At 45.3% G+C, this 22,597-nt stretch overlaps 1 long non-coding RNA gene across 1 annotated transcript; it reads left to right on the forward strand.

The window, feature by feature from the left end:
• Nucleotides 1-1,351: 1,351 nt before the first annotated feature.
• LOC138842494 (uncharacterized) lies at nt 1,352-22,526 on the forward strand. Its single transcript, XR_011377144.1, has 6 exons — nt 1,352-2,159; nt 3,202-3,331; nt 20,130-20,206; nt 21,571-21,659; nt 22,020-22,163; nt 22,445-22,526. It is a non-coding gene; the product is annotated as an uncharacterized lncRNA (long non-coding RNA).
• The last annotated feature ends 71 nt before the right edge of the window (nt 22,527-22,597 follow it).

Below are 22,597 nucleotides of genomic sequence, written 5' to 3' on the forward strand. Positions count from 1 at the left end.
AGATGGTCCATAAACATTTGGAACAGTCTATGTTCATGGTCCATAAACCATGTTACAGAAGATGGTCCATAAACATTTGGAACATCTTTCATCTTGTTTTAAAAAATCAACTCTGTCTACTTATTCAGCTTTTAAGCATCCTTACTGAGTTTTCCATCATTTCCAGCTGTTTTTTTTTTTATAAATTTATTTATTTTTGCTGTGTGCGGGTCTCTCACTGTTGTGGCCTCCCCCGTTGCGGAGCACAGGCTCCGGACGCGCAGGCTCAGCGGCCATGGCTCACGGGCCTAGCCGCTCTGCGGCATGTGAGATCCTCCCAGACCGGGGCATGAACCCGTGTCCCCTGCATCGGCAGGCGGACTCTCAACCACTGCGCCACCAGGGAAGCCCTGTTTATTTATTTTTGCCTGTGTTGGGTCTTCGTTTCTGTGCGAGGGCTTTCTCCAGTTGCGGTGAGCGGGGGCCACTCTTCATCACGGTGCGCAGGCCTCTCATTGTCGCGGCCTCTCCCGTTGCGGAGCACAGGCTCCAGACGCGCAGGCTCAGTAGTTGTGGTGCACGGGCCTAGCCGCTCCGCGGCACGTGGGATCTTCCCGGACCGGGGCTCGAACCCGTGTCCCCTGCATTGGCAGGCGGATTCTTAACCACTGCGCCAGCAGGGAAGCCCCTCCAGCTCTTTTTAAAGCTGGCTCATGATGGTCAGAAGGGTAGCCTTCTGGTGTGACATTCCTTTCTAGAGATGCTCCTCTCTAGTCAGTGGTAAGCAATAAGCTAATGTCCCCATTCAGCTAGATACACTGCTAATGAGTAACAACCACAATATATTAGATTCCTTAAACTTGAGATGCTTGAAAAAGGAGGGCAAGTGATGGCTAGGGGTGGAATTTTTGTGGACAGTATTTACACTATTAGGTGTATCCTCAAACTCATAAGAGGTGACTGTAGAACGGCCACTAAAAAGAATGAAAGAGTTAATCTCACAGGAGGAAGTGACCCGGAAGGAAAGGAGACCATTATACTGCAAAAGGCTTGGAGAAGGACTGCCCCACCATCCCTTCCAGGTCTCTCTGTGATTGTGCCCTTGGAACTAAGGGGAAGTTCAGCTTCCTGCAGAGGGCACTTTCTGTGTGAATCCATGTTTGGTAGCACCCTAGATAGCTGGTATCATGCTGCCACGGAAAGGGCATTTATTTGTGTAGCTTTTTTTTTTTTTTTTTTTAGCCGCGACACGTGGCTTGCGCGATCTTAATTCCCCGACCAGGGATCGAACCTGCGTCCCCCTGCAGTGGAAGCACGGAGTCCTAACAACTGGACGGCCAGGGAATTCCCTGTTTAGCATTTAGAAAGAAGAGATGGATTCAAAAGTTGAAGGAAGTACCGCGTGGATGGAGCCCGCAGTTACTGCCCCTTCATGAGATTCAGCAAAGTTCCTGAAAACGGGTCAGCAAAAGGGCACTCTGTTTTCCCAAAGCTGCCATCCTCAGTTACAACACCTTTTAGCTTCAGAGCTCATCTTCCAGGTCCTCGTCTATGCTGACCTTCCCAGGAGAGGTCAGAAGCATGGAACATGGGTCCTGTTTTAGAGATTTTTTTTTTAAGGCAAGTGGCAGGAAGACCTTTAGATGTGAATGGGCAGAAACAGGAAAAGAATCGAGGATTCCTGGTTCCAAGTTCAGATACTCCAGCACCCTTTGAACACAGGGGCTCCAGGAAGAATGGACATTCTTGTCCCAGCTGTTGTGGCACAGGATGTAGAAGTTGGGGCTCCTAGCTGACTCATTAGTACCTCTTCTTCCCTATCAACCCTCTGCCACAGCCTCGCAGGGGCTCCTTGCTCATGCATCCTGACCACTCACATCAGCCCTCATCATCTCAGACAAAGAAGAGACGTGGGCACTAAGGAAGGAAATGGCAGGAGGGAATGGAGGGGAGATGTCATTCTGCTTCATACTCACCTGCCACCTCCCCAGCATGTGGCTGAAAGACGAGAACTCTGATGCTTTTCTGAGGACACAACAGGAAGACATCACACAAAAGCCCGGGGGGCTGGAGACAGAGGCCGGATATTCACTCGGGACAGAACGGAGAGGCAGAACACTCCAACTTCAGATCCCACAGGCGGAGATGGCACTGAGGAGACGAAAGCTGACCTGAGCCAGGTGTGAGGGGTGTGGGCTCCTATCCCCACCCCTGTGCTCCGGCCCTCAGCAACTGAGGGACATCAGGGAAAAGATGGGCTGAGCAAAGAGGATGAGAAAGGAGCCAGGAGAGCAGAGGCCAGCGGTCCTCTTGCACTCTGATCGGTCTGCATTTGTGATGCCTGAGGTTGGGAGTCAAGGGGTCGGGGAGCAGGGGGCCACTGCCTGCTGTGGCCGAGACGCTAGGGTGTGTCCGCGTGTCCAGGCCAGATCTGTCCAGCCGCGTGCAGGGCCTGGCTCTTCAGCTTCTCCCTCCCAGAAAACAGCGAGGTGACTGCTACTCAAGAGCCTGTTGTGTGTGTGTGTGTGTGTGGGGGGTCCCTTCCAGCCCTTCCCCCACTCCAGCGGCCTCTTCCTCCTTCACTGCCTGGCTCCCTCTGCCATGGCCACTGCCAATAGTGAGTGTAAACTGTCCCACTGTTCCCAGAGGAATGGCCACGGTGACTGAGAATGGGCAGGCAGGGCGGGAGAGAAGAAAAAAGGAATCATGGTCTCATCTTCGTCAGGAGATTTAAATGCTCTCCTTGCTACCTTCTCTCTGTGTCCGTTGAAAATCATTAAATGTTAGGTTGTCGGTCACGTAAAGGAGGGGACTCCCTGCCAAAGTCTGTCCCAGGCTCGGCAGCCGGACGTAGTCGCTTCTAAGCCCTTCCATTCCCGTGGCCGTCTTCGCCTCTCTTCCCTCCCTCTGTGCCCCCTGCTTCTTACTACCATCGTGGTGCCAGGCAAGGGATGCAGCTGTGGACAAAGTGACAGGGAGTCAGGGAAGCCCTCCCCAGGGTCAACAATCATGAGCGTATGAGGGGGAGAGGGCGGGAGGCGAGGTGAGAGGAGTGGTGGTGAGCACCCTTCACCCTCAGATCTGGACAACCCCGGGGAAGGAGGGAGGGAGGTGGCCAGGCCAGCTTCCGGAGGGAGCTCTGCTCCAGGGTTGGGATTTAGGGGGGAAGTGGAGAGGAAGAGCCACGAAACACCAAGAAACATTTCCCTCGTCCCTCCTTAGGCTCTGGTATGGCCGTGTGCGACTTGGGGTGACAAGAAGGAACTGACTCCGACCCAAGGACTGCAGACACCTCAGAGGAACTCGAGTTTGGTAGCAGAAGATGTCATGGCTGGGAGCATTCTCTCTTCAGGTAGTACCCATATATCTGCCATCCCCAGGCCTCCCTTGGGGAGGCTCTCAGCTTTCCTAAAGGGTGTTATTCTGGGTTTTCTTCTTCACCTCGTGCCCCATTCACTGGAGTGTCAGCACCTTATATTTTGGGCATTCCCCCTGTTGGAGCTGGTGCAGGATCTCACACAGAGTAGAGGTAGTATGGGCGAAAGCTGTCTGCAGATTTTTGTGTGTGAGAGAAATAAACCTAAAGGGATAAATGTAACCCCCTGCCAAGATTGAAAAATAATCATCTCAACTCTATACATTGTTTGCTTTTAAAATCCTTGCTACAACAGGGCATCGGGAATGTGAGCTGAGAAAAATACAGCAGCATAGGGCGGTCTATATGGATTATACTCTGCTTTGTCCAGTCCCCACTCCCACAGATCCTGACACAGTGGGTGAAATCTTCCTGAAAATTCTCAAGAATGGAGAAAATTCTCAAGTCTTCAGGCTCAGTGGACATAGGCCTACCCAGGGCCAGGCTCCTAATGGTCCTTGTGCAAAGACTCTCCCCCTCCCCTGCCAAAGGGATCCAAAGCCTTTTCCACCCATTTTGCTGGCAAGGGCCCCTCTGGGAGCTGGGCATACCCACGGGATAGATCAGCACACAAAAAAACATTGGATTGGCCAAAAAGTTCGTTCGGGTTTTTCATAGCATCCTATGGAAAACCCGAACGAACTTTTGGGCCAACCCAGTATATCAATATCTTTCCTTCAGTGGTCTTTGACCAACCTGGGAAGCAAGGCTTCCTCATCTGGGGGTCCATGGATGACTTCAAAGGGCCTTCAAAGTTTTGAGTATGTGGGCAATTGTCCAAAAAGCTAGCCCGTACCTTTTTGGGGTTATCAAAAGTCTTCGTGACCCCCAAGCATTTAGGCACAATTACAGCTGCAGTAACTTAAAGCTGTATCCCCGACTCCCTCAAGTCTTGTAGTGCATTAGGGCTGAAAGAGCCCTTGGAGAAGCCGTTAAATGGGTTAGGGTTAAATGTGATCTTAATCTGCGCTTTATTTCTTTCTTTTATAAATTTATTTATTTTTATTTATTTATTTTTGGCTGTGTTGGGTCTTCATTGCTGTGCATGGGCTTTCTCTAGTTGCAGCGAGCGAGGGCTACTCTTCGTTGCAGTGCGCGGGCTTCTCATTGCGGTGGCTTCTCTTGTTGCGGAGCACAGGCTCTAGGCGCGCAGCCTTCAGTAGTTGTCGTGCGTGGGCCCAGTAGTTGTTATGCATGGGCTTAGTTGCTCTGTGGCATGTGGGATCTTCCCAGACCAGGGCTCGAAGCTGTGTCCCCTGCATTGGCAGGCGGATTCTTAACCACTGAGCCACCAGGGAAGCCCTGTATTTTTTAAAGTTATTTTCTAAGTGTTTACCCTGGGGACTACACTTGACATATTAAACTTTTAACAATCTAGTTTGAATTAATAACAACCTAGTCTCAATAGTATACAAAAGCTTTGCTCCTATACAGCTCAGTCCCCACTCTTGTAGTTATTATTACAAGTTAAATTTCTATTTATTGTTTCCATTAACATAGATTTGTAAGTATTGTTTTATGTGTTTGCATCTTAAATAATGTAGGAGAAACAGAGGTATTACAAACTGTAAATATGATAAAAGTGGCTTTTATATTTACCTGTATTGTTATCTTTACCACTGTTCTTTATTTCTTCATATGACTTACATTTACTGCCTAGTATCCTTTCATTTCAGCTGGAAGAATTAACTTTAGCATTTCTTCTAGGGTAGGTCTACTAGCGATGACTTTTCTCAGCTTTTTTAAAATATGGGGATGTCTTAATTTCTCTTTCCATTTTTTTTTTTTTTTGGTACGCGGGCCTCTCACTGTTGTGGCCTCTCCTGTTGCGGAGCACAGGCTCCAGACGTGCAGGCTCAGCGGCCATGGCTCACGGGCTCAGGCGCTCCGCGGCATGTGGTATCTTCTCGGACCTGGGCACGAACCCATGTCCCCTGCATCGGCAGGCGGACTCTCAACCACTGCGCCACCAGGGAAGCCCTCTCTTTCCATTTTGAAGCATAGTTTTGCCAGATATAGAATTCTTGGTTGAGAGATTGACAGATTTTTTTTCTGTCAGCACTTTAAATATGTTATCACATTACCTTCTGGTCTTCATGGTTTCTTCTGAGAAATTGACTGCTAATCTTATTGAAGATTCCTTTTACTTGATGAGTCACTTCTTTCTTGCTGCTTTCAAGATTCTATCTTTATCTTTGTCTTTTTACAGCCACTGTGTCACCATGAGAGAGTTCTGAGTTGGGTGAAAAAAAACTTGCACGTTGTATCTGTCCTTAGGGAAACCCTAGACGGGTCAAAATAGACAAATATAATTCCTTGGGAACAAGGTCTACGCTGTTCCTCCAGAACAAGATACCTACATCAGGAATGAGGGCTACTGTCTTCAAGACTATCACCATGGAGGGGAGGGGAAGGGGGCAAGGCTCAGTTAAAACACCACAAAGCCCTCCTGTCGAAGGCTTCTTTTTGTTGATTCAGCATTCATTTGGTTGCTTCAAACCTTTATTTCCTAGAGTCTGACCAATTTAGTTCTGACAGTGTTTGCTCATTTTGGTGTTTCTGTGGAAGGACAGGCCCTTCAAATTCCCTACTCTACTACTTTTGTTGATGTCACTCCTCTGTATTCTACCTGTCTATTCTTGCCTGTTGTCTATTTTTTTTCCATTATAGCCCTTAACATATTAATCATAGCCATTTTTAAATTTTTTAAATTTTATTTTTTTCTTTTTGCTGTACGCGGGCCTCTCACTGTTGTGGCCTCTCCCGTTGCGGAGCGCAGGCTCCAGACGCGCAGGCTCAGTGGCCAAGGCTCACGGGCCTAGCCGCTCCACGGCATGTGGGATCTTCCTGGACCGGGGCACGAACCCGTGTCCCCTAGCATCGGCAGGTGGACTCTCAACCACTGCGCCACCAGGGAAGCCCAATCATAGCCATTTTTTTTTCTTTTGCAGTATGCGGACCTCTCACTGTTGTGGCCTCTCCCGTTTTGGAGCACAGGCTCCGGACGCGCAGGATCAGCGGCCATGGTTCACGGGCCCAGCCGCTCCGCGGCATGTGGGATCTTCCCGGACCGGGGCACGAACCCATGTCCCCTGCATCGGTAGGCAGACTCTCAACCACTGCGCCACCAGGGAAGCCCAATAGCCATTTTTAATTCCCTGTTTGACCATTCTAAACTCTGTGCCATATCTGAATGTTGTTCTGATGTTTGCTTTGTCTCTTCAGACTCTGAATATTATTTCATTCTAACATGGATTGTAATTCTTTGTTGAAAGCTGTAATGATATATTAGATAATAGGAACTAAGGTAAATAGGCCTTCAGAGTGAGGTTTTATGTTAATCTGCCTAGGAGTTGGGCTTTGTTTAGTGCTTGCTCTAGCTGTAAGTGTCAGACGCATCAATTTCCTCTAGCATCCTTATTTTTATCTCCCTTGTTGGCTTGGTTGTCCCTAAAAACTCCTTCTTAGAGTCTGGACCTTGCAGACTTTTCCACTGCAGTGTAACAGTATAATAATCCCCTGTTATTATACTAGAGCCTGTTACTGTGGTGTCATTATGTGGGGGGAAGCGAAGTATTATGTTATCAATCACCAGATCCTATGGATTCTGCTTCCTTATGTTTTCCTTATCTCTTTTCCCTCTTCATCTGCTGTAGCACTATTTTTTTTTTTTTTGTGGTACGTGGGCCTCTCACTGTCGCGGCCTCTCCCATTGTGGAGCACAGACTCCGGGCGCAGGCCCAGCGGCCATGGCTCACGGGCCCAGCCACTCCACAGCATATGGGATCTTTCCGGACCGGGGCACGAACTCGTGTCCCCTGCATCGGGAGGCGGACTCTCAACCACTGCGCCACCAGGGAAGCCCTGTAGCACTATTTTAATTCAGGTTTTCACTCTATTTTCTGTCTAGATTAATGTAGTGGACCTTATCTTAATCGGAACTCCGTGCTTTTAGTCTCAGAAATCAGACTGTGCATAGTAGTGCACAGAAATCAACCACCTTGTTTTCAATGGCTGCAGTGTAGTCCATGGAATGAACTCACCATGACTCATTCAGACAGGCCCCTATCGAGAGACATTGTATTAATCCCAATTTATATCTCGCTGGCAAGAGGGACAGGCAGGTTCCAGGAGGACGGCAAGAATGAAAAAAGAGAAAGTGAACACAGTCTAGTTTTTTCATTGAAGAAAGTAAACAAGGAAAAAGCATCTCGAAGGGTAGAATTCTTACTAATGTTTTGTTGAAAGAGATAACACAGAGAGATCCTCTAACTTGGTGTTTCTAAACTATTTTCTGGGAGAGTGGGGCCCACAACACACTTGGATCAAATAAAATCTTTCTTGAAGGTCCAATATGCAAAAATAGTGGACAATAGGAGCTGCTCTGGCAGAAGGATGGGCTAAGCTTAGAGCCACCCCTACCAGCTTCCTGCAGATAGACTTCAGGTAATCTATGAAACCTAAGAGAGAGATAGGAAGTTATTGGTGCATGTGCTTTTTCACTAAGGAAATTCATAATCCCCATGGCCTATAATTTTCATTTGATTTTAACAAGGAACACTGATATGCTAAAGTTTAAGGATCTGTTCTCTAGGGGTTCAAGGGGCATATTTTGAAAACCAATACTCTAGTCCAAATCTCTACCCATTTATAAATTAGAAGGCTAATAATGCTTGCATTTGGGTTGAATGGCTTATTTCGTTCATAGCTCTTGCTGTAATTGGAAATTGCTGTTTCTTTATGTATGGTGTGTGACCCCCCTCCTCGCCCTAGCCTGTGTGTTAAGCTTACTGGAGCAGGGATCTTGCCTATCATGTTCACTGTTAAACTCGTGGAACATACAGCTGGCAGTGTGAGGGGTACATAGGAGACTTTCAATAAATATTTGAGGTAAACGTGAATGAATAAAGGGCATTATCAAGAAAGTGAAAGAGCAACCCACAGAATGAGAGAATATATTTGCAAATCATATCTATTAATAGAAGCAAGGGTCTAGTATTCATAGCATTATTATTTGACGAGATTGGGGTGTTCCCTGGAAGGTTCCATTTGCAAACCTGATTTTATTTGTTCTGACTTGGAGTTAACCCAGGGTGAAAAGCCTTTCCTGAGGCCATTTGTCGAAAAGAAAGTTACTGGCAATTGGCTAATTTTATGGCTGCCTGAGGCTATGGTACACTTGAGAAGGCTGATGCTTTTGCTCTGGCTGATCTTGAGTTTCTGTGTAAGCAAGAATTGAGACTAAAGTAGACTTGTAACCGGTCTACATGTGCATTGAAGGTATGACCTAACATGAACACAAAAGTTGGGAGACTTATTGATTCAAGATATTTAATAAAATCTATTTCCAGTTGTTGGTTCACCACAAAGGTAACTAAGAAGAAACTTCAGTGACCGCAAGTGACAAAGAATACAAACAGTAAAAATTCATTCGGGAAAGTCACTAAACAAACAGCAACAACAAAAACGATAAAACAAACAAACTCCCAACAACAACAAACCTGGAAGAAGGGGAAAATGTGACTTCCAGAGTTGGCACATTATAGTATTTGAAATGTATAATTTAAGCAAAATGATCGAGGCATGCAAAGAAGCAGAAATGTGTAACCAATACAGAGGGGAACAAAGCAGTTCATGGGAACTGTCCCTGACAAGGCCCAGATGTTGCCTTACTAGATAAAGCCTTCCAAGAGCTGTATTGAATGTGTCCAAAGGTATAAATTAAAACATGCTTAAAAATGAAAGGAAAGTAGGAGAGCAATATCTCACCAAACAGAGAATATTAATGAAGATGGGGAAATTATTAAAAAAAAAAAAGAACCGAGTGAAAATTCTGAAGTTGAACAATACAGTATTGGAAATGAAAAGTCCCTAGAGAATCTCAAAAGCAGATTTTTGCAGGCTGAAGAGAGAATCAGCAAGTGTGAAGACAGCCTAATGGAGACTATCCAGTTTGAGGAATGGAAAGAAGAAAGGATGAAGAAAAATGAATAGACCCTCAGAGCACAGCAGAAGTGATGCTTTATGAATTCCAAGGTGAGGTCATGTAAGACCATGGAGTGTGCATTTTATTTTTCACTAGGTATACAGTGGAGAGATTTTGTGCCCCAATTAAAGAGTCTGTGGCTACATTAACTTAATGCCTGTTCTTAATCTGTATGTTTATATTTACTTTGGAGGTAGAACCACACTGTTTTGATTACTGTAGCTTCGTAGTAAGTTCTGAAATCAGAAAGTGTGAGCCCTCCAACTTTTCTTCTTTTCAAGATTGTTTTGGCTATTCAGAGTCCCTTGAGATTCTATAGGAATCTTAGGATGACTTTTTCTATTTCTGCCAAAAAAATGTATTTAGGGTTTTGATAGGGAGTGCCTTGAACGTGTAGATCACTTTGGGGAGTACTGACATCTGAACAATATTAAGTCATCCAGCCCATTTACATGGAATGTCTTTCCATTTATTTCTTTAATTTCAGCAATGTTTTATAGCTTTCTGTGTACAAGTCCTTTGCCTTCTTGGTTCAGTTTATTCCTAAGTATTTTATTCTTTCCGATGATGTTGTAAATGGAATTGTTTTCCTGATTTCCTTTCTGGACTGTCCATTGTTAGTGTATAGAAACACAATGGACTTTTGTGCTTTGGTTTTGTATCCCGCAACTTGGTGAACTCAGTTATTTGTTCTAACTGTTTTGTGGGGGAATCGTTAGGGGCCTCTGCTTTTTAACTGTCTTCATATACTATACCTTCAAGAGAGATTTCTTTGACCCAAGTGAACTGCAGCCTTTACCCATCCAAAAAGTAGCTTAAAAATACCCACCTAGATATATACCCACCTATCCCTCTCTACTTATAGTTCCAACATTCCATTTGTGAAACTCCTATGCAGCAAGATATTTTCTCTATTTACTTTCTTCTTTTAAAAAAAAAGATTGTGTTCACCTGCACTTTTTCAATGGCCTAATGGCAGTCTCACTGGCACTATTTCTCTCAGATCACTCATCCTGCTAGAACATGCAGCTGCCCACCACCCTGGCCAATGTGTTACAAATTGGAAACACTTAAGTGAATATCAACAGAGGCCTCCCTGAATAAACTATAGTGAAACCATTCCACAGACTACACTGAAGACACTGCAAACAATGTGATGGATTTCTGTGCACTAATGTGCAAAGATGGCCATATATATTAATGAATGAGAAAGCAAGTTTGGAAGACAATGTACATAAAATAATACCATTTTTCTTATACTGGAAAAATATTTTTATGTTGAAATATCTGCATAGATACCCAAGATATAAAAAGGGCCCCTCTAGAGAGTAGAATTGGCAGGGGTGGGGTTCAGCTTGTACTTTTCACTCTGTGTTCGCTACACATTTGATATTTTTCAGAGCTACTGAAAGTTTTATGTCATGCTAAACATAGCCCATGAATATACATATATTCAGTGTAAACCAAAAACTATAGCCAGCTAAATGTCAGAGGGGACCTTTGATGTTTTTCTCTGTAGCTCATATAGCCTTAACTTGTTAAAATCTCATTAACTGAGATATTTGCTGCACTAGGATGCAGAGGATTCAGAAAGTGATTGTGAAAAGCAGACAGTGCCCATTGAGAAACAAATTTGTGAAGTTTTCAAACTAGGATGTAACTGCGTCTCAAGCTCAAATAAGTGACTTTGAGCCATATGGAAGTAAACAGAGCACACACCTACCTCCAAATTGTCAAAGACTCTCCTGTGTCTTTCCGTTGGTAAAAGGGAGGGTGGCAGTTCGTGGACGCTGCAGTGAGAGATGTCAGCTAAGAGCTCCGCAGCAGCCTCGCGTCGCAAACTTCACTAAGCCTCAGCCACCTCTGCGGGGCTCCAACTCCTCGAGCTCTGCTGGCAGAGAAGCTGCAGGGAGATTCCGGCACCTGGAAGCCGGGGCCCTGCTGAGGGAATAATGCTTCTCAAAAGCTGTCTCTGGGGGCTTCCCTGGTGGCGCAGTGCTTGAGAGTCCGCCTGCCAATGCAGGGGACACGGGTTCGTGCCCCGGTCCGCGAAGATCCCACATGCCGCGGAGCGGCTGGGCCCGTGAGCCATGGCCGCTGAGCCTGCGCGTCCGGAGCCTGTGCTCCACAACGGGAGAGGCCACAACGGTGAGAGGCCCGCGTACCGGAGGAAAAAAAAAAAAAAAAAGCCGTCTCTGGCAAACTGCCATCCTGAGCAAAAGCCCGGCGCACGGACTCCCGCGCAGTAGGCGCCTGGGGCGAAGCGCAGAGGTCAGGAAGCGGCCGTGGGGCTTCGGGACCGCGTGAGACTGGCCTGTGCCTGCCCTTCCCTGCCTGCGTCTCCCCGACCCCGCCGTCAAATGGACTCGGAAACACTGCGACTTGTCTCCGGGAGTTGCTTGAGGGTTAAAGGACGTGGATGCCTCTCAGGCCCTGAGCCCAGTGCTTGGCACAGACGAGCGCTCAGCACCCACGGAATCAATGCAACCAGAGCACGGACGCCACCCTCCCCAGCAAACCTCAATTTAACAGATGCCCGCCAAGAAAATGACGTCTTCTCAGTGTCCCCCGAGTCATCCCCTCGGTGCCAGACTCTGGGGCGGGTTTCTAGGGCAGAAAGGTGAGCAAGTTTAACACGGCCCCTGCCCTCCGACCGGGGACAGGTACATGATTCCTCCACTTGGCTTCAAATACGCGCGCGTTTGTCAAGTAAAATCAGGGTCACCCTCAGATCGGGCCGATGCACCGTAGGGGAAATCTGGAAAGGCATCTGCTGCAGGAGCAGCTGGGGAAATGCAGGGTCGGGAAGCGCCCCCATGGGCCTTCTCTGCGAGGGTGCTGTGGGGGGACAAGGGGACTGAGAGGTACCTGGTGGGAGCGCTGGCTGGCCGGGGCACTCCCCCTCCGCGGGGTCCCCCTCCTCCGGAAGACGGGCACCGCCCTAGTCAGAGGCCTGAGCGTGGTCACCGCAGCCTGGGCACGCGCCACACGAGATGATGCACGAGGCTGACGCCGCTGCCTCGTGGATGCCCTCTGGTCACAGCGACCTCTCGGGGCCTGAGCCTCCTGCTGTCTGTCCTCAGCCTCGGTGCCCCCAAGGGACCCTGCTTCCACCCTAGTAGGTGACACGGGCCCCGTGCTCCAGTGTGTGGGTTCATCACATGCAAGGCCCACCCCTGTGGCCGTCCAGCCAATGAGGGTGCAGCTGGCGGGCTCCTGTGGCGGCTCTCTGGAGCTATCCAGATGCGGGAGCAGCCTGTGCAAAGCTTCTGAGGCCAGAGTGTGCCTGATGTATTCAAGGAAAAGCCAAGTGCTTGGAGCAGAGTAGGTGAGAGAGAGAATAGTAGGAAATGTGATCAGAAAGAGAATAAGGATTCAGGCTTCTACTGTGCATGAGGTCTGAAGTCCCTGGAGTGTTTGGATCCTTAGAGAGGATTCTGTCTTATGTTTTGGAAGGATGCCTGTGGCTGCTTGACTGTGAACAGGTTATAATGGGCTGAAGAGTGAAGCAGGAAGGCCAAGTAGAAAGGTACTGCTTCATGCCTGGGCACAGTGGCGGAAACTGTGTGCCCTTCATGCCCTGCAGAGGGAGACGGCAGAAGAGCTGCAAAGAGGATCATCTGATGGAGGAGATGGAAAGGGAGACGCCCGAGAACCAGGGGAGAGCAGTGTTCGGACAACGAGGGGAGGTCTATGGGGCGTGGGGGGCATGGTGTTGAGTGCGGGGGCCTAGAAATGTCTACTGGGCTTAGGTGATCACCAGTGGCTGTGGGATGGATTTGGGCAGCAACAAGTCACAAGGGGAGAATAGAGAGTGTGGTCTGTCCTTTCAGCAAGTGTCAGCATGAAAAAAAAATGAGATGGGGAAGAATGAAGGCAAGGTTTTTCCTTAACGTACTAGTCATGGTTGAGCCTATAGAGTGTGTGCTCTGTGCTGGTACCGTGCTGAGCACTTGACGTGCAGCCACTGATTTCATCCGCCAAGTTTTTCATGGTAGGTGTTATTATTATTATCCCCACTTTATAGATGAGGGTCCTGAGGCTAAAGGAAGTGGAACAACTTGCCTGAGGGTGCCAGCCAGGGGGAAATGGGATGTGGGCCTGAGCAGTCTGGCTCCATCATTGGTGCCCATGAGCACAGGGTCACGCTCAGCGGCCAGAGCCTGGAGACACCCATCCTTCTACTCCTTCCCCCTTCATTCCAGAAACACTCCCCAAGAGAGTGGTAAAGACCCGGGGGAGAGGGGTTGGTTGACAGATCAGGAGGAGGTCTGGGGTGTGTGCTAGCATCTTTCCCTGGCTTTCTGATCCTTGTAAGCTGTGAGTTGGTGCATTTGCTTCTTGCTCCAACTTTAGGGGCAGTGGTTTTCCTTTAACATCTGATGTATGTGAAAAGAGTTGTTGATTTTCAATTTGTTCATCTTTTTTCTTGTTATGAGGATGAGAGTCATGACTTCCAAGCTCCTTACTTGCTGGGCAGGAAACCTGGTTTTCTTTTTATGTCGGAGAATGTTCTGGTTTTTAGGAGATATGTGCTAAAAACAAATTTAGGAATGAGGTGTCATGAGGTTAGAAAATGTCGTTGAAAAGGTTCAGCATGTTGGGGAGGAAGAGATTTTCCTCTACCCTTCTAGCTTTTTGTGGCTGGTCTAAGAATTAAACTTTTTAAAATTTTAATTTTATTGGAGTATAGTTGATTTACAATGTTGTGTTAGTTTCAGAAGTAATAAGACTTAAATTGACGTGAGACTGATTAACAGGAGAAAATCACAGAAAAGTTTAATAATGTGTATCCATGGGAGAGACCCCAGGAGAACTGAGTAACTCCCCCAAATGGACAAAACCTTCATCTTAAATACCAACTTCAGCTAAAGATAGAAAAGGATGTTGGGGGTAGGGATTTAGAATGTAAAAGGGGAGGAAGGCATTTCACATGAAGATGGAAAAGCAAATGTTTGGTAAACAAATGTTTGCTGGGCCCTGCAGAGACAATGGGACCCGGGGTGGACTCTGATCTCTAAGAGTTGCCCCCCCAGACCCAGCCCCTATTCTTACAGATGTCTCTGGTGATAGTTCTATTCTGAGAACAAGCCCTGTATCTAAATTCTTTAGGTGGTTAGGGGGAAAGTCAAAGTTTCTTCTTGAGTCTTTTGGACCTAAGAGACATTTTGGAGTGGCAAATTTTGCTCTCCTATGTGCACAGTGTTCATGGCAAGAATGTTAATGATAGTTGTGTTTAGATGGTGAATATTTGGGTGTTCATGGTGCTATTCTTTCAAGTTCTCTGTATATTTAAAATTTTACATATCATTTTGAATTTAAAAATCAAAAGGAAAATAGGAATCTAATCATGTGAAGGAGCTTGGTAGTGACTATTTCCCTAAGGGAAATTGTCAGCCCGGTGAGGTTTGACATCCTTAACCGACAAGGTGAAAGAAACCAGAGGCACACAACATGGGGATTCTAACTCTGCCAGAAATGATCTGGGCCCCCAAGTTGTTATGGTCTAGCGGCTGGGAGGAACAGGAAGTGGACTTAATATCGGGTGGAATTATAGATTAGTTTCAAATACCCTGGTTTGTGTAGGGGCCTCAAGTTTTGCACTTGGTTTTCTTGGCCCCCATCTAGAATGACCCCAGGCATCTGGCAGAAGCAAATGAAAATCCTCTCTGGAGTAAGCTGCTAGCATTCTAGGTCTCAAGTTATTCTTACAAATATATTTGAAACACAGTGGACAGCAGGAGTGCAAAAACACGTAGGCACAGATAGAAACAAGTCTCTGTGAATGCAAACCAGCAGAAATGGAGTCACTCTGCCCAGTTTGACAGGCACTTGCCAATAGGTTTTGGTTTAGTCTGTTCAGGCTGCTCTAACAGAATATCATAAACTGGGTGTCTTATAAACAACAGAAATTTATTTTTCATAGTTCTGGAGGTTGGGAAGCCCAAGATCAAGATGCTGAGAGATTCGGTGTCTGGTGAATGCTCACTTCCTGATTCTTACACAGAGGTCTTCTTGCAGTGTCCCCACATGGCAGAAGAGAGCTCTGGTCTCTTCAGCTCCTTGTATGGGCACTAATCCCATTCATGAGGGCTCTACCTTCATGACCCAATCACATCCCAAAAGCCTCACCTCTAAATACCATCACACTGGGGGTTAGGATATGAACATCTGAATTGGGAAGAGGGGGAACACAAACATTCAGTCCATAAGTTTGTTTTGTTTACTCTGTGAAGGTCTCTTTGCCCCTAATATTTTATTTTCTCATTATCATATTCTGCTTCACAGCAAATAGTTTGCATAGTCAAAGAAGGAATTACTTTGATGATTAAAGGCTGTTTGAAAATGCAGATTTTAAGTAGGTAAACATCAGGTAGATCTGGGCGGGCCATATTCCAAGTCTGGCAAAATCCACTATTAGACAAATTGTAAAAGAGGCAGAGAAGAAAAAGACATTAGGTAATAAACTTCTAATTGCATATTAATTACATGTTGATCATATGTAATATTTACTATGCCTGGAAAGCATCTCCAAACGACTTATTCTGTAATGACTGAGTAATAGTGATGTGGTTAGTGCTTTCATTTGCAAGAGCGTATCTCCAATACTAAATAAGATAAGCCTGTTCTAAACTTTTAAGGTATAAGTAATATTTTAAAAATATTATACTTGATTATACTTACCAAAGGAACATTAATTTTTTTATAATTTGTTTTTGAATTTTATTTTTTTATACAGCAGGTTCTCATCAGTCATCCATTTTATACATATTAGCGTATACATGTTGATCCCAATCTCCCAATTCATCCCACCACCACCCCACCCCACCCCACCCCCCACCACTTTCCCCCCTCGGTGTCCATACGTTTGAGGAACGTTAATTTTTTCCCTTTGTATTAAATATGGATTTAGTCTTTTACCTAAAAAGGAATTAATGTGATCAAAATGATTAACTCCCGGGACTTCCCTGGAGGTCCAGTGGTTAAGACTCCGCACTTCCACTGCAGGGGACGCAGGTTCCGTCCGCAGTCGGGGAACTGCAATCCCTCATGCCACGCTGCAAAAAAAAAAGAAAAAAGAAAGAAAGATTAATTCCAGCCATCACTGTTGATTCATACCTAGTATCCAATCAGTCTCTGAAACTTTTGCTTCTGTCCTCCTCATTGCACGGTTGCCGGAGTCAATGCGTTCAGGTGAATTTGGGGGAAGACCAGTAGGAGGCTCCACAAGAGCTGCAGGAGGTCCTTTCCTCAGGCTGCCCTGGTGTTCCAGAACCTCTGGGTCTGCATAATGGCTCATGGCTGGTAATCATGTGTAAGGATGATTCCAGGGCAAGGTATACTTAGTCCTTGTACAGTTGACTTATAATTTGCACCTGACTATACTCAGCTGGCAGAAAAACACGGACACAGTGGGTTAATACTTCCACATATTTGGGGGGGGGAGTCAACCCATAACCCCCTGTTTTAATTTATATTGGGCTGTATTAACTATTTATGTGGGATTGAAGGTCCAAGGGCTTGCATTTTGTAAAACCAATTGTGCCAAAGACTTTATCTTTCATTGAATCAGAGCATAGTTTTGGGTAATTTGACTATGGGGGAATTTATGCAAGGCAACAGTTCTGATGTCCTTTATTTTGTGTTTGATAACTCTCTCCTAAAAGTATAATTGGTACCTTTTTAAGATCTAGTGAGAATCTCCAGGTATAACTGTATTCGTGTTCTAAGTCTGATGCTGATTAAGGCTATGAAGCTTTGCCAATTGGTGCATATCAACAGATGCTAAAGTTAATTCAGAACCTCTCTTGTAGAAGTACAAAAGCCAGTTAGCATAATTTAATCTTTTGTTGCATAAATTCTTTTAGTAAATTTTGGATTTCCAATTGGGTAAAACTATGAACCTCTATTTTAGTTTTTTGTCCCCCTCACCATCCAGTGTTTTGCTTTTTGAGTAGTTACTGGATACTTCCAGGGTCCTCTCTGTTCTACTTAACCCCAAATTTGGTTTAGATATCAAGACAGGTTACGCCTTACATGCATTAAAGCACTAGTAACAGGATCGTTACTGACATATTGAGGCTTTCTTGGGAGACCAGGGCAGCCTCCCCAAGTAGGTCTGAAAATGGCTTGAGTGAGCAGGGAAAGGAAATTGACTTTGGGTGTTTATTATGCTTAGGAGATGGAGCTGGGGTGAGGGATTTTGCTTCCACTGGGTGGGGCTGGCATGGTTTGAACTTCTGGCTTGCATCAAAGGAGGGAATATATGTACCACATCTTCTTTAAAATGCTGTGGTCCATATATACAATGGACTATTACTCAGCCATTGAAAAGAGTGAAATAATGCCATCTGCAGCAATATGGATGGACCTAGAGATTGTCACACTGAGTGAAGTAAGTCGGACAGAGAAAGACAAATATCGTATGATATCACTTATATGTTGAATCTTAAAAAAAATGGTACAAATGAACTTACTTACAAAACAGAAACAGACTGATAGACTTAGAGAACTGAACTTATGGTTACCAGGGGGAAAGCGTGGGGGGAGGGATTGGCTGGGAGTTTGGGATGTACACACTGCTATATTTAAAATAGATAACGAACAAGTACCTGCTGTATAGCACAGGAAACTCTGCTCAATATTATGTTTCTAAGTGGGAAAAGAATTTGAAAAAAAAGTTGTAATAAGAGGGAGAAATTGGGAAATGTATTCCACAATTAATGCATAATCCATGTACACAAAATGCTAAATAAAAACTAAGAAAAAACAGAGACATATAAAAAAAGGAGGGAGTACTCAGGCTCTCTTATCAGCTTGCCCACATGTAGGGTAGAAGGGGAAGGGGTAGTAGTAGGGCTTAAAATCTCTCAGCAAACATTAAAACCGAAGTAAAACACGTTACTACAGACGTTTCCTTGACAAACTCTGGGGTAGGAGCAATTATGACCTTCACTTTACAGATGAAGAAATGTGGCTTAGATAAATCATATTCTCACGGTGATGGGATTTGAGCACACATTTATTTTATGGCAGTCAGTGCTTGTGTCTTTAACTGATATAAGGTAAAGTGGGGAACATTTGCACTAACAACAAGTTGATTTCCAAAGCAAGTGAGCAGAGTGTTCTTATTTTGTCTGGATTCCTGTAAATTAATGAAAAATGTTGCACCAGTTATGTACAGTATACAATTATCCTTTAAATTTCAGGATGTTGCTGCTGGTATATGAATCCTTATTCCAGTTGGACATGAAGTTCACCTTTACATCAGTGCCTCGTACTGCATTAATGAAAATGTTCTGGCCTGAGGACACACATGTCCCTCTCTGCCACCAGCAATGCTGTAGACAGAGGCTGTAGGTTGGTGTGTCTGTAGGCTATGGAACTTCACAGTCTTGTGCCTGACTTGGGGCAATGACTCCCTGAGCACCATTAGTATCACCAGCAGCAGTGCTTCTGGCCTAGATGCCCATACTGGCACCCATCCTGGTCACAGGCAGACCTCGGGATCCCCAGCGCCAGCGAGAACTGGAATTGAGGTCATGCATGGCTGCAAGAGTAGTTGTCCTAGCTCTCTGGGAATATGGCACATGCCGAGTTATTCCAGCAATGCTTCTCAATAGCAGATGCTAGCAGAACTTTCAGGGATACAGATGGAATGTTCTCTCCTGAGAGAATACAAGTAATTTCATAGCCAAGGACCTGACCATCAGCGTGATGTGGAGACCAGCTCAAGACTCGGGAGCCCCAGGCCTTCTGATACTGCAAGGAGCATGAGCTTTGCCTCACTCCAAGACCTCTTCTTTGGAAATAGGCTGGAGAGGAGGGGAACAGTGCCACTGGGGAGATGAACTTTGAAGGGATTGAATATACAGTAAATCCAACCAAGACTGAGCCAAATCAAAGAGGTTGGCTGAGATGAGCACAGTGATGAATGCTAAGGTCATCTGAGCACTCCCTGCATGCCAGACACTGTTCTGAGCACTTTAGTAGTATCGTCTCATTCAATCCTCACAAACTCTTAAGGAAGGAAGTGTTGTCCTCTCTGTTTTACAGAGGAGGAACTTGTGGATCAGAGAGTTTAAGGGACTTGCCCGAGATCCCACAGAACCGGGATTGGAAATTAAACAGTCTGTCTCCTGAGCTTGTACTCCTAACACTTCTGTGTGCAGCGTCATTTTCCTAATGTGGACAAATGGTACTCACATAACTATTACCGAGCAGGGCTGGAGTTTATCAAGCCGATTCATTTTGTGATGGCAGATAAAGATGCTACGTTAGCTAGATGTATCTGAGTGTTTTATCCCAGGAGTTGTTCTGATAAGCCACATTTCTCACAGCAGTAACAATTGGTCTGGAAGAGAGAGCAAAAAAGGGGAGAAAAATTCTTTTGCCCCTTCTCCCACTACCTTTCTCTAAGTCCCAGGACCTGATTCATTAGACACCAAGAGGAGTCATGGTGACGCACAATGGCTCAGAACACTGTGGCCACATGCAATGGCAAGATCTGACAGTGGCTGCCACCACCTGAGTTACTCCATGTTCAGGGCTGAATACACTGAATTAGAGGTGCTGGAAGGCAGGGCAGACATTACCTATGTTTGGGTACCACCTGTGTATCTGTTGCCTGGACACTCAGCTCTCTTCTCTCAGGCTTTTCCTTGACTTGAGCAAAATCTCTCCATTAAAACTTCTCCCATGGGAGGAATTACAAAAAGTGTCCTAACAGTGTTCATTGCATTTCAACAGGTCCACTGGGTAATGTCAGCGATTGTGGTCTCAAGATCCAATTACCCCATGAAAGCTGCAAGGCAATTCAGTCCCAGGTAGGATTCTCTACACTTCCTTGATCTCTGGATCCAGCCTTGGCAATGACTCTCAAATGACTGCTTTTTGTTAAACACCAATTCACATAAATGGGGTGTTTAATTGTAGAAAATATGGCTGTGAGTGGTCAGACTTCTCACGCCATATTACCTTGTGAGTGTCCGATATAGAACAAGTATATAGTTAACATTAAAGTGTGTGACCCATGTGGATATTGTCTAGAAGTAGGACATGGATTTTTACAGGATGTTTTTACTAACAGTGAGGACAGGGCTTTGTGTTTCTTACAGTGCTGCTGTTTAAGGAACTAAAATGACTATTATGATGAAATGTGCCTTGCCCCCATTATGGCTGTCCTACTCAGTCTCACATAACAACTGAGGAAATTGAGACACGTATGTGGAAGAGGGATCCAGGTCACACACCCCCTTCCTAGAGTGCAGGGAAGGCTCAGTCATCCAGGTTTCTTCTCACCCATGTAGAACCATGTAAAGGCACTAAGATACTGTTTTCAGTGTTCAAAACAAATAGAAGGAGGGGAATTGTTTCTTTGTCTTCCACAAGGATCAAGAGGAGGCAAACTGAAGGGGTGGAAGGCGGGGGCTCTGAAGCCAAACAAATTGGGTTTACACCCTGGTTCTGCTACGCACTAGCTATGTGACCTTGGGCCAATTACATGCCTTTCCCGTACCCCAGTGCCCTGCTCTGGGTAAATGGGCATGACAGTGGCACTCACCAAACCTGTTGAGACATGAAATGAGCCAGTGTATGTTAAGCCCTTTGGAGAAGTGCCTGGCAGGCAGACTCCCTGAGCAGACGTCTGCTGCTGCTGCTGTTGCTATTCTTATCATGAGTGTATTCCTGGTAAAATGGGGAGGACAAGGAAGCCTAAGAGACTGGAGAATGGGTGTCATCACCTCCACTTTCCCTCCTGAATGAGAACCTCTTAAAGCCACAGACAGGTAGAGAGTCTTCCCTGGCTAAGTCTGTGCTCTTATAGGTTGGTTGACTGTTTGTTTGGGGGTTTTGATGTCACTCTTCTGAGCCCCAGTGCCCTTCCCATGGAGAAAACAGGCTGAATCTGCGTCAGTCTGCCTTGGTGTTTGCACCTGTCTGCGTCTCAAATGTATGCTTCTGAGGAATCTTGTTTTATTTAAATAATTTTACAGAATTGACTTACATTTTTACATTCCTATAGAAAATACAAGTAAGAATTACATTTATAGAGATCAACTAATAATCCATCTTCCCACTCCTTTCTTATATTCCCCCATCTTACACACCTACACCAGAAGAACTGCCGTTAGCAGTTTGCTGTAGAATTTTCAGATCCTATTCTTTGCATTTACTTTTATTGATATAGATGACTCTGAAGAAAGACAAATGGGATGATAAGACACATTGTTTTTCGAGTTTCTTTCTTCAACTACCATTTCTTGGAGATCTTTCCAGGTCAGTACGTAGAGGACCCCTTTATCATTTTCAATAGCTGTAATTTATATCATATTATTGATATACTATAATTTATTTACATAGGAAATTGAAAAAATTGCCTTTGTCTTCTTAAGTGAGTGTCTCTTTAGAATAACAAGTCATTCAACCAGATATTTTGCAAAAAAGTAAGATTGGATACAAGTTAAACACAGAAGATATTATATACTTGAAGAATAAAATATGAAATAACAGAAATGATATGTCCATTTCACACTGGCCACAAAACACATGTGAATATCATTTTTTAAACTAGAGGGAAATATGCTTGAAATGTTTTTATGTTTCCTGTTTTGAGACTAAAAATACCATTTCTTGCAGGATAGGAAAACTAATTATTGTCATCCTATCAATTCTTCCCAAAATACATCTATGAATTCAGTGCAAACATAGTCATGAACCTCAACAGGATCTTGCCATGAAATGAGCCGACTGAAGAGACTCTATGTGGAAACAGCCATGATGGTGAGCTGTTTCAAGATATGAAAATCTACATTATAGATTTAGCAATTAAAACAGGAATCAAAAATTTGTCCATGGAACAGAACAGAGATTCTCGACACAGACCCATGTATATGACAGAATGAAAGAAATGATAAGGTTGACATTTCAAATCAGACTATGCCCCAAAGCAAGGTCTTATGACCACTGCTGGAAACAAGTGTGTGTGGTGGGGAGGTGGCCGGGGGGCGGGGCAAGAGGCCCCAGGGTCCACTGGATTAAGTGGGTTTCATCATCTCTTTCAGGCCACCTCGGTCGGTCGTGCTCTCTTCCTGAAGCCATCTGTGGCGTCAACCAGTCGTGGATAAAGGAGCCTCTGAAGTCAGTCCCAGGACGCCCTACCCATCGTCAGAAGGATGGCAGATGAATACCTAAAACCCTCCCTGGCCTCCAAAAAC

This window comes from Globicephala melas, chromosome X, assembly GCF_963455315.2.
Source record: "Globicephala melas chromosome X, mGloMel1.2, whole genome shotgun sequence".
Lineage (NCBI taxonomy): Eukaryota > Metazoa > Chordata > Mammalia > Artiodactyla > Delphinidae > Globicephala > Globicephala melas.